At 38.1% G+C, this 11770-nt stretch overlaps 1 protein-coding gene across 4 annotated transcripts in view; it reads left to right on the forward strand.

Annotated features, from left to right (window-relative positions):
• The first annotated feature begins 6 nt into the window (after positions 1 to 6).
• LOC107477807 (uncharacterized) overlaps positions 7 to 11770 on the forward strand; it is a 15200-nt gene continuing 3436 nt past the window's right edge. Inside the window, exons 1-2 of one of the 4 annotated variants that reach the window (XM_016097871.3) lie at positions 7 to 142; positions 954 to 1188. The gene's annotated coding sequence lies outside the window, so the exon portion shown is untranslated. Of the gene's footprint in view, positions 143 to 953; positions 1189 to 10450; positions 10911 to 11770 lie in introns of those variants that run through there. The other 3 variants (XM_052259155.1, XM_021137754.2, XM_016097872.3) reach the window with 3 other exon arrangements.

An 11770-nucleotide genomic window follows, 5' to 3' on the forward strand; every position in this document is an offset into this window, starting at 1 on the left:
GCCGCTTCGTTGCCGAGCCTCTCGCCGTGCTCCTCGTGTCGTCCTCCTCCGCAGTGGGTTGCCTTCACTGCTGTGCTTCGGCGTGAGCTCGCTTCTCTGCGTGCCGTCAGCTGTGAGCCCGTGGCTTCTCTTCTCTGTTGAGGTGAGCTTTTTATTATTGAAACGTGTTTTTGACTGATTGGATCTGGATGATACTGACATGTACTATAGAGTATTGATTAACCATATATTTAACTTTTGCAAGGTGGTAAATATGGATAGGTTGGTTTTGCATCATTCCATTTGCATTTAATCAAACATATTAAACACTCTGATAATTACACTTGGTTGATCTGAACATGAGGAAAATTATAAGTTGCTTATAATCCTTATGCATTTCCTGATTAATCACATTGAGAAGCCTCCATAGTTTGGTAACACATAGTTTCCATGTTTTTATCTTGGTCCTTTTTGTGATGTTTAAGCCACCAAGTGTGTTTGTGTGCTTGTATTGTCCAACACCGACTAGACAGGTGATTTCTGTATATTTTTGAACTTTCATATCTCAATTAACAGATAAACCAGTCAGTGAGAAGTCACATGATTTACCAAGTAACAGTTGGAGAAGATATAAGCGTGCAGCTTCATTTGATTCTAGAAAAGTTGCTCTTCTATTTTCAATGTTATAAGTTCTAATACATCATTATACAATGAACGAAAAAGTTATCTAGGGGTTGATGTTACTGTTTATTCTATATTGATTTATGAGTGAATAGCCATTTTGGCACCTAAAATATTCTGATTTTGACAAAACAGACTCTTAATATTTTCTTTTGACAAAATGAACCCCCAAATATGTGATTCGTTTGACAAAATGTCACTAACATCAAGTCAACAGCTAATATTTTCATCCATGTGTACTTAAAGGAGTCCTTCACCCGTCACTCCAATGTTTCCTTTTTCTACTGTGGCAGCAAAGACCTATTCGCCTCCTCCTCGCCTCCCAATCCTTCATAAAGTTTGAGAGCGTAGTTTTTACACACCCCAAATTCTTCGCAGTGAAGAATGGATATATGCAGCAGAACACAAACCTGGTGGAAGCCATTGTCCTGAAAGTAAAGGATTGCCTCCGCATTGGCGAGTCCCACCTCAAATCCGAGCTTATCTGCCACACCAAGAAGCTCTCCGACAGCCACTTCTACAACCTCGGTAAGGTCATCATATATTTGGAGAGAGAGGAGAGAGGGAATGAAAATATATGTCATTTAACAAAACAAGGGTAATTTAGTAATTTCATAAAAATTTAACGATTGACTGGATAAATTAACGGTTGACTTAACATTTGGGTCATTTTGTCAAACGGAATATATATTTTGGGATTCATTTTGTTAAAAGAAAATATTAGGGTCCATTTTTATCAAGATCAGAATCTTTTGGGTGCCAAAATGGCTATTTACTCTTGATTTATTCTATGTTGATCGTTGTTGTTTTTTTAGAGATATGTATATAGATGCTCTGGTTTAGGGATGGCAACGGAGCAAGATGGAGGCGGGAAATACCTTCCCACTCTCTGTCCCCGCCCTTAGATTCCTCCTCCCCGCCCCAACCCCTGACGTGGGAGAATATTTCCCCTATCCCCATTCCTAGTGGATCCCCATTCTCCGCGGGGTCCCATTCCCCTTCTTCCTATATTGATTATTATATGAAAGTTCTAATGAAAAAAAAAAACATTATTACAACATATAAGGACACAGTCATGCAGCGGTGAAAAGGGGAAAGGACGCCGCGATCAGAGACAATGAGACGGCGAGGGGGTGATGACACGATGAGCACTGAGCAGGAGTGGCGAGGGGTATGGTTGTGACGCTATGGGAAATTGGGATTTGCGATTTCTGGCCTTCTGGGGTGACTGGAGAGTGGGACGACGCAGTGTTAGTGTTATGGAGAGAAGGGAAGACACTTTTGAAATTAAGGTTAGGTTTTTCAATATATATATGGTATGTGAAATGACAAAAAAAATTTATATTAGAAATAAATTATTACAGGTATTTAAATAAATTTAATAATTCGGGGATTAGCAAAACAGGGCGGGGATCCTGCTCGAGTACCCACGTCTGCCTCGGGGGAATTTTAACCCCCGTTCCCATCACACGGAAAAAATTCGCCGTCTTCGGGTCCCCATTTGCAGCAGTCCATGCGGGATCTCCGCGTTTCAGGGAGTTTTGCCATCTCTACTCTGGTTGGATAGGTTCTGTGAATTGATTAGATAATACACTACAAGATTTACCATTGGATTTAGTGTTGGACATTAACAATGGATTTAGTGTCGGACATTAACAGCGGATTTAGCGGCGGATTTGGCAATAAATTCGTCGGATAAAAAGATTACCGTCGGATAAAAAGATTACCGTCGGATTCGGTTTTCCGATGGTAAATTCGTCGGTAATTATTGGAGGGGGAAAAAAAGAAAAATTGGCGCGATCATTACTGTCGGATTTATCGGCAGTTATCCGCCGGTAATTCGAATTAGTGCAACGTTGCGTTTTGGTCATTCGCAAAGCATTACCGTCGGATTTATGCGCGGTAAATCCGACGATAATCTTGCCCTAAATTTAAACCGCGAATCTTCTCCCCCCTCATTTTCGAACTACTCTCTCTCTCTCTAACCTTCTCTCTCTCTCCGTCACTCCCTCTCTCTCTATCATAAACCACCTCTGTTAGCCCCTCCACCAGCGTTGGCCACCACCAACAACGTTCAAAGACTGCATGAACTCCTTGCGTTGCGTTGGTCGCTCTATCGCCGCCGTTTTCGTCGCTCCCGCCATTGCGGCTGCAGCCACTGCTGCACTGCTATCGTCGCCGCTCCCTGTTAAGAAAGTGAGGCGGGCTAAGATTCGATTCGAAGTAACGTAACAGGTCGCTGGAGCTGCCTCCTCTCTCCCTCCAGATATGTTGACCACCTCCTTCTTCCTATTATTTTTTTAATTTATTTAGAAAATTCCTAATAATGAAACCGACATGAATATTAATCTTTGATTTGAAATATGAGAGATTAAAATTCATGTCTCTTTGATTTGCTTTAATTATATATTAAAAAAGATGCATAGTTCCCTGAATAGGTACAGTTTCATGGGAATTGGCAACCATGATGTAGGAAATTATGAGGTAGTTCGTTTTTCTTACAGATGCAACATTGATCGGGCAAAAAGTAACCTTGAAAATTGTCAAGCCAATGTCATTGGTTTTGGGATACATTTGTTTGTTGAATTTTATGGTTTTGGTCTATGGTGTGAGGGCAATCCGCCCCGTAACAGTTGGAAGAGATTGTGTGGAACAATGTTATAGAAGTTTTACATGGTTGATTTGCTTTATTCTCAGTTTTATGTATATTTATATTCTGAAAGAAACTGCTTTAATGATGAGTAATGTTTGATTTTAACTCAAAGAAAGAAATCCTCTCATTTCTGTGAAAGAACTTCAAATTGCTCCTCCTACATAGGATTTTATTGGTGCTTTGAGGGCAGCAAATGAGTGAACTGGACTTTCAGGATTGATAGTTGAAGTGAAGGCTTCGGCGAGTAGAGGTGTATTGAGAGAGAACTTTGATTACTTATTATTGATTTTAGAGTTACTTAATTAGATTTTGATAGTATTTTTATTTTACTTGAATGTCTCCTTAACCATAAAAATATAATGAATTTAAGTTGATGATGGTTGGTTTACAATTGCTATAGTTGACAACGATGATAAATGTGATGGTGTTTATAGATTTTTTTTTTTCAAAGAGATTGTTATTGTACTTCATATAATGGATAGAAAATATACTGTTCAAAATGGGACAAAAAACAAGAGATGGGGTTCTCCCATAAGACATAGCTCTGGACTATTTAAAGAAAAGAAAATTACTTAAAGAAAAACAGAAAATCATTTAGTAAAGATAAGGGAAGTAATAACGGTAGACATTTTAATTGGGCCAAAGTTCTTGCTGAAGTCTCATCGCTAGGTTGAAGGTCTCCTGAGGCGTTATTTTTGTTTCTTCGAAGATCTCTCGATTTCTTGATTTCTATAAACTCCTATAGCACATAATATCAGTTTTCGGTCACCTTCTCTTCTGATTTCATTTGAAACTATCATCTGTTTCCACCACTCTTCAAAGGAACTCATGGGTTAGTTCAATGCTGTCGATGTCAATGTAGACAAACCCCAAACCTCATTCGCAGCATTGCAATGTATAAGATAGTGACAGATGGTCTCTTCTTCCACACCACATCTTAGACAAACCGGTAAAGTTGTTGAAAATCGTTAATATAGCAATTTAAGAACAGGAAGTTTTCATGGATAGACCTCCATAAAAATAGCTGAATCTTGTGTGGAATTTTCAGGCTCCATAGTCTTCGCCAGATTGCTGGGTTATGCATTGCCTGCGAAAATTGCTCTATTGGGCCATGAGAGAAAGCATATGCAATTTGATATCCAGAGGCTACATCATATTGCGCATTTATGTTCTAGGCCCAAGGGATCTTGTCAATTCCATCTCCATTAAAAGGAATGGCACAAATTCGAGTAGTTATGTTAGGGGAAAAAACTTCGTTTATCAGCTCCAGGTTCCAACTTTTATCATTTCCAAATACGAACTGATCCACCAATTCCTATACTCCATCTAAGCCCCTTCTCCACTATCTTCCTTCCTTCTAGTAAGCTCTGCCAGCTCCAAGAAGAATGTACACCTTTTTTTGCTGTCAATGGTGATGTATACCGAAAATATTTAGCCTTTAAAATGCAAGCCAGTAAAGAATTAGGATTGGTATTTATCCGCCAAAACTGTTTATCTAGAAGTGCCAAATTCTGAGCCTTCAGATCCTTGAGGCCAAAACCACCTTCTCTCTTTTGTCTGGTCATTTTGTCCTAGCTGATTCATGCCATCTTCTTCTCTATTCTTCGTTTTCCCAACCAAAATTGCGTAAACATCCTATGTATTTCATCCAGAAGTATTTCTGAGAGTTTGAAATATGATAAAGTATACACAGGAATTGTTTCCCTCACTGCCTTAATAAGCACATATCTTCTTCTTGCTGACAATAAATTCTTCTTCCAAGCTTGTAACTTTTTCTTAACTTTACTTTTAACAGCTCCAAAAAGTAGCCTTTTTGGATCATTGAATGATGGATGGGAGACCCAGATACTTATCTTGTATCCATATATGCTGAATACCAAGCCTATTAGCTAGTTGTAATCGTAAGGGGACTGTAGTGTTCTGGTTGAAAAAAAGTACAAATTTGTTGAGATTGACTTTCTGTCCACTAATTCTTTCATACGTTTCTAGGAGTCCTAATATAGCATTGTATGATTCTAGAGATGCCTTACTAAATAAAATAGAGTCGTATGCAAAGAGAAGATGGTTAATAGCTGGACACCTTCTATGAATCCTGATGCCTTGAATAACCCTGTTTTGATGTGCCTTGTGTTAGCAAGAAGGAATGTCCTTCTGCGCAAAAAAGAAATAGATAGGGTGATAAAGGTTGATTTAAAATAACCAAAAGGTTGACCTTTCATAAGAACCGAGTAAGAAACAGTTGTGACCAACTCTCGAATCCAAGAAATCCATCTATCATAAAAACCCATCTTTGTCATAATAAACCATAGGAAGCTCCATTCAACTTGATCATAGGCTTTACTCATATCTAATTTAATTGCCATTTCATTCTGCAATCCACTCCTTTTAGTTTTTAGGTGATGCATGCATTTATGAGCTATTAGTATATTATCAAAAATGAGCTTGTCCTTTACAGATGCACTTTGATTCACACTCACTTCATTATTCATGAAAGATCGTCATCTATGCACCAGTATTTTAGAAATAATCTTATAAAAAACCTGATGAAAGACTAATAGGCCTGACTTGTGTCATATCTCTAGCATCTAGAATATTAGGGATTAAGCAAATCTGAATGTGGTTAAAACTTTTCAAGATTCTTCCCCTACCAAAAAAATTGCAAGCTGCTTTAAACACATCTCTGCCAACAATATCCCAATAGAATTGGAAGAACTTCACCGTAAATCCATCGCTCCCCAGGGAGCTCCAGGCACAAACACTAAATACTGCCCTCTTGGTTTCTTCAATATTAACCGATCTCAACAACTTTCGGTTCATGTGAGCTGTAATCGAAGGATTGAAATCCTCAAAAATCATACTCGGATTAACACTTTTTGCCGAGGAAAAAAGCTGTTTAAAATAGTCCTCAGCTACCTTGGCAATGTTTTCCGAATTAGTGGCTAGAGTACCATCCGCCCCAACTAGTCCCCAGATTTATTCTTCCGGTTTCTAGCTTGGAACTTTTGGTGAAAGAATTTTGTATTACGATCCACATCCTTGAGCCAATTGCATCTCGACTTCTCTCTCTAGTAACTTTCCTCTGCTTTGTAAGCTTCTTCCAATCTATTTTTCAATGCGTTTATTTCAGGACCTCCATAGGTACCCTTGGCTTTCTACTCCTCTAGTTTGAAAGTTAGCTCCTCAATTTCTCTTTTGGAATTTGACTTATGTTGCTAGTGCCAAATAACCAATATGTTTCTGCGTAATTTGAGCTTTTGTGCCAATATAAACATGGGCGACCCCTGAATTTCCATCCCCCAACCTCCAAAAATCAGCTGCCTAGCCTCCTCCTTCTCACACCATCGCTTCTGAAATTTAAACTGCCTTTTACTTTTTCATGTGAGTGGGTCAGAATCTAGCAAAAGGGGAGAATGATCGGATCCATTCTCAGATAGTCTTCTCACCACAACCAACCTGTATTGTTCTCTCCACTGCATATCGACCATCACACGATCCAACCTCTCTCTAATCAGTTCATCTCCTCCTCTTTTATTGGTCCACGTGTAAGGACAGCCCAACATCCCCAAATCAAATAGAATATTATCATCAATAAAGGAGTTAAAATTTTCAATTGAGACCTCAAATCGAGGATTCCCACCCTCCTTTTCTCACTGATTCCTAATAGCATTAAAATCTCCTAAAAAATTACCACTCTTTCATAAGAATGTTGAATTAGTGAAGTTAACTCCTGGAACTGTCTCACTCTTATTACTTCATTTATGTTATATACACCAAATAGTCTCCATTCTAGGTTGTGACAATTATCCTTAACAATTGCCTCCACAAAGTATTCAGTATGTGCTTCAATTCTCACCTCAATGTGCTCTTTCCATACCAAAACTATTCCTCCAGCCAGCTCAGATGGTTCTACAATTTTTCAGCTACTGTACCCACATGACCTGATCTTCCTTTCCACCAATCGAGGTTGATTTTTTGTTTCCCATAGAAAAATCACCTCAGGGGATTGGGATTGACAAATCCTTTTCAAGTTGTGAACTGTCAAGGGTCTCCTCAAACTCCGATAGTTCCATGTGAGAATTCTCATGGTGATTTGGGTGCCAATGAACAGTTGGCACCCTCTACCATCTCCAAGTATGAGTTAATTATCTTTTCAAGCAAATTCTGTTGATCTTCACCTGCAACTCTTTCTGGTGTTGTTCGACCAAGTTTCTGACAATAAACCAGCAGTCCTTTCAGCCTTCCTATCATTTTGATTCTGAAAACCTGGGCTCCTTTGGTTGTCAAAGAAAAGAAGAGAATTTTCTTCAAGCGACACATTTTCTTTTGCATTCCAATCATCATTCATCTTAGAGCCCCTCCCAAGATCACTTCCTTTAGCTTTCCCTTTCACCTTAAGTCTCCTAAGGCTTTTGATTAAGCAATCTGGTGTGGGTTTCTTTCTCCGGCAGTTGCTGCCTTGTGGCTTCCTTCCTCTCCCAAGTTTCTACCGCTCTCTTTATCCTCCACCCTTGCACCAATTTGATCGGCCTTCAGCCATTCACCAATCCTATCCTTTTTTACAATGTTCAGCTTCGAATCCTCCATGAATTGTAAGAAAGTTTTATGATCATGCCTTGTTTTGGCACAATAAGTGCACACAAATCCTAGCCTTTCATATCGGATAACCACCTCCAGCAGGATTTGTTTATCTGGACCAGCCACTTGCAATATGTCCTTCACCCTTCGAGTTGGTCAACCTCCACTCTTGCTTTTATAATCCTTAATTCTCTTCCACGCACATCAAAGAAACCTACCTCCTTCACCCTACCTATCCCTTCACCTAATTTTCGAGCCACTTCCATGGTTTTGTAGCTTTCTGGCAAGCCCCAGAATTGGATCCACACTGGTAGGCTTGTGAACACTTGATCTTCTATCTTTACCTCCTCCATCCAGCGTTGAACATGCAACGCAAAATCTTTAAACAACCAAGGATCTCCCTTTTCAATTCTCATGGCATCTACCTCTCTTTTAAAGAAAATTGAAATTGGTTGTAACCAATCGCAATCACGCGAAAGCCCTCTAGACGTCCCCATATCACCCGCAGAGCATTCTCCGTAGTTCCAGCTGAAAAAGATTTTTTCGCAAAAAGTCCTCCAATAAGACTATTGATGCACGTTTGTATCCCTTTCCTAATGTCTTTCTCTTCCAATTGTATCACCCCCTCATTCTCCTCATCACTCCCTTGTGCTATGCTTTGCATGGCTCTACATAATTTAGACTTTTTGTGTGACAATATGGCTGTGGTGAGAGTATATGACTCACGTTGGTTATGGTTGAACACGTTGACTGACGGAGGGAAATCATCGGTTAGGAATTTTCACAAAATATTTCTGTTGAAGTATAGATTCAAACCAACAATCAACCATCAATCAAAGTTTAATTTTGTTTGTCACTTAAGTCAAACCAATAAAAACCGAGAGTATTTAAACATCGGGTCGTCTCTCAAGGAATTGCAGGGAAGTGTGCATATTATTGGTTATGAGGTATTTTTCGAATTTTTTAGATTGATGAGCAAGAAAGTAAAGCTAACAACTAAGAAAGGTATTAACAAGGGTTGAAAATTGAAATTTCGATCCTCATTATCATCCTCAATTGTGATGGTAAATATAGTTTCTCTCACTTAGTTATCCTCTAACAATTGAAGGAAAGTCAAGTGATCAATAATGACTCTAGTCCACAAGTCCTAATCAAATATTAGCTTTATGGAATTCAAGCCAACTAGCGACCTTCAATTACCAATCAACATTAGATTTTGATAATTCAAGAGCCTCCAAGTTACCAATCCAAGTCAAGAGTATAAAAGTCTACCCTCAAATTAAAAGAGGCATTTCATCAAACACTTAATATACATAAAAGAAAAAATATCACAAATTGCAATAATAGTAAAATCTAAAGCTACCAAATGCAAAATAATAATAATAACAACTAAATTAAATATCAATTAACATAAAGACATCAAATTGAATTAATAGAAACCAAGATTAACAAGAGTTCATAAGCATAAATCAACAAAATAAAGGAAATAACAAGTAAAGCTAAAAGGGTAAGGATGTAGTAATAAGAAATTGCAAGAAAAATTAAATCAAAGTAAGATCAAAACCTAAATCTAAGATGAAATTAACCTAAATCTAACATAATTTTAGAGAGAAGAGAGAGTTTCTCTATTTAAAAAATACCTTAAAACATGATTCTTAACTAAACCTAATTGCTCCCACCATGTTCCTCATTGAAAATTACATGAAATACTTCAGAAATGAGTTGGATTTAGGTTTGAGTGAGTCCAGAAATCGCTAGCCACGTTTTCTTTAATGAAGTCACGTGCTTCGTGTGATCGTGTCACGCGTACACGGAACATGGCGAAATTTTAGGTCACGGTATGCGGAATCGGCAAATTTTCAAAACTTTATTTCTTCATGAATTTTCTATTTTTGCATGTTTTTTCTTCACTTCTTTGATCCAATCCTTGCCTCCTAAGCCTGAAATCACTAAACAAACATATCAAGGTATCGAATGGAATCAAAGTGAATTAAATTTAGTAAATTAAAAGCCTAAAAAACATGTTTTTAATTATTAGGCACAATTAGGATGAATTCATAAAATTATGCTATTTTAATGAATAAATATGAGAAAAATTGATAAAATACACCAAATTCAATACAAGATAAAGCATAAAATTATAGTTTATCATTAACCGTAATAATACCAAGACTCTTTTAGGTCAAAAATTCTAGCAAAGCATAGTTAGTCTCTCTTCACATGATAGAAACGCTTTTCTGTGATGACTTTTATAGATTGCATACAATTTATAAATCAATTGTATAATATAGTTGTATAGGTTTTTATGTTGATTCTTGAAATATTTTTAAAATCTATATCGTATAATTTTTTGGAAGAGTTTGTTCTATTGTAAAGAATAGAAAAAATGATACTTCTTTCAAGTAAAAAATATCATTAATTCCACGTGTGTTGTAAATAGGAAATTCAAAAACCGCCGTTGAACTGTCGAACTGGTCAGGAACAGGTCGGTCGAACCGAACTGGAACTTGACCGGTTTTCTGACCTATGCTCAAAACGACGCCGTTGGTTGAGGAACCCTAACCCTTAAACAAAAGTCCAAAAGGCGCAGCACCCTCTTGGCCTCTCCTCTCTCACAGTCTCACTCAGCCACTCTCCTCCTTCCTCTCATCGAGCTCCTCCCTCACTTCCTCACTCCCTCACTTCCGTCTCTCTGGCCTCTGAACGAACACACTGAAGAACGCAGAGAAGAGAACTCGAACGCAGCTTGGAGGAAGCACCGAAGCAGCCCTCCATCTCGTCGCCCTTGTTCGCCGCGCGTCCGCCTCCTTTTTGGCCAACCCTTGTTCTGCCCGTGTGCGAGCTGCTTAGCCCTCTGTTCAGCCCTCTACGCCGCGTGTTCGAGCCTCTGTTCAGCCTCTGTTCCGCCGCCTTTCAGCCACCGTTCCGCCGTTGTTCCGCCTCCGTTCAGCCATCTCCGTCGCGTTTTAAAGCTCCTCCCTCTTCCTGTGCTGTTTGAATTTCAGAACTGCCCCATCCCAGGGTATTTTTTTTGTTGGTTTGCTGTAGTTTAAAATTTTAATTGTTCTTGTTATTTTGATTTTCAGTTTTAATTGATCTTATTAACTTGTTAATTTGATAAATTATTGTTTTGGTGGTGTTCTTGACCTTTTGATTGTTATATTGTGTTTTGCTGTTGTTTATTTAATACATTGTTCATTGAGCGGAAGATGAAAAATTGCCATGTTAAAACTGCTCCTATTGGTTTAGTATGGCTCAAGCCCTGCTTCCAAAGAGATTCTACCACCATGCTTGGACCTTCTCTCTTAGGTTGGCCCTGTGATGATTAAGGATGTAAATCTTGTGACCCACTTTAGGAATTAACTTTTTAGTTTCTTTTTTAAATTGGATGTCGAAATTTTGTTTGTTGATGCTCGTAATTCTGTTTGTTGATGTGTGAATATATTCTTTCATATTCCTCACTAAGTCGTAGTGATCTGTATGCCTTTGATCCGATAGCCTTTGTTAGTTATTGTTGCATATTGGTAGATAGAAGGCATCAAATTTTGTGACATATGGTAGTAACTAGTAAGTAGAGTAGTTTATTCTTTTCTTTTCTTTTAGAGATATGTCAGATAGAATAATGTATATACTTTTGAAAACCAAATTGTTTCTTTTGAACCAAAATTTAGGTGATTACTCCTTTCTAAATATGCAAGCAATTCTGTCTAGTTGGCCATGAAAGCTTTCATTTTCTTTCTAGTATTAGTTCATGTTGTGAATGGCCTTGTTTTGCAAATAAAACAGTTGTGAATGAGCTTGATTTTATTTATTATTTTATTATAAAACGGTTATTTCGGTTGAATCACAGTTGAACTGGTTGAACCAGTAAACCAGTGAATT

Source organism: Arachis duranensis, chromosome 3 (assembly GCF_000817695.3).
Source record: "Arachis duranensis cultivar V14167 chromosome 3, aradu.V14167.gnm2.J7QH, whole genome shotgun sequence".
Taxonomy (NCBI): domain Eukaryota; kingdom Viridiplantae; phylum Streptophyta; class Magnoliopsida; order Fabales; family Fabaceae; genus Arachis; species Arachis duranensis.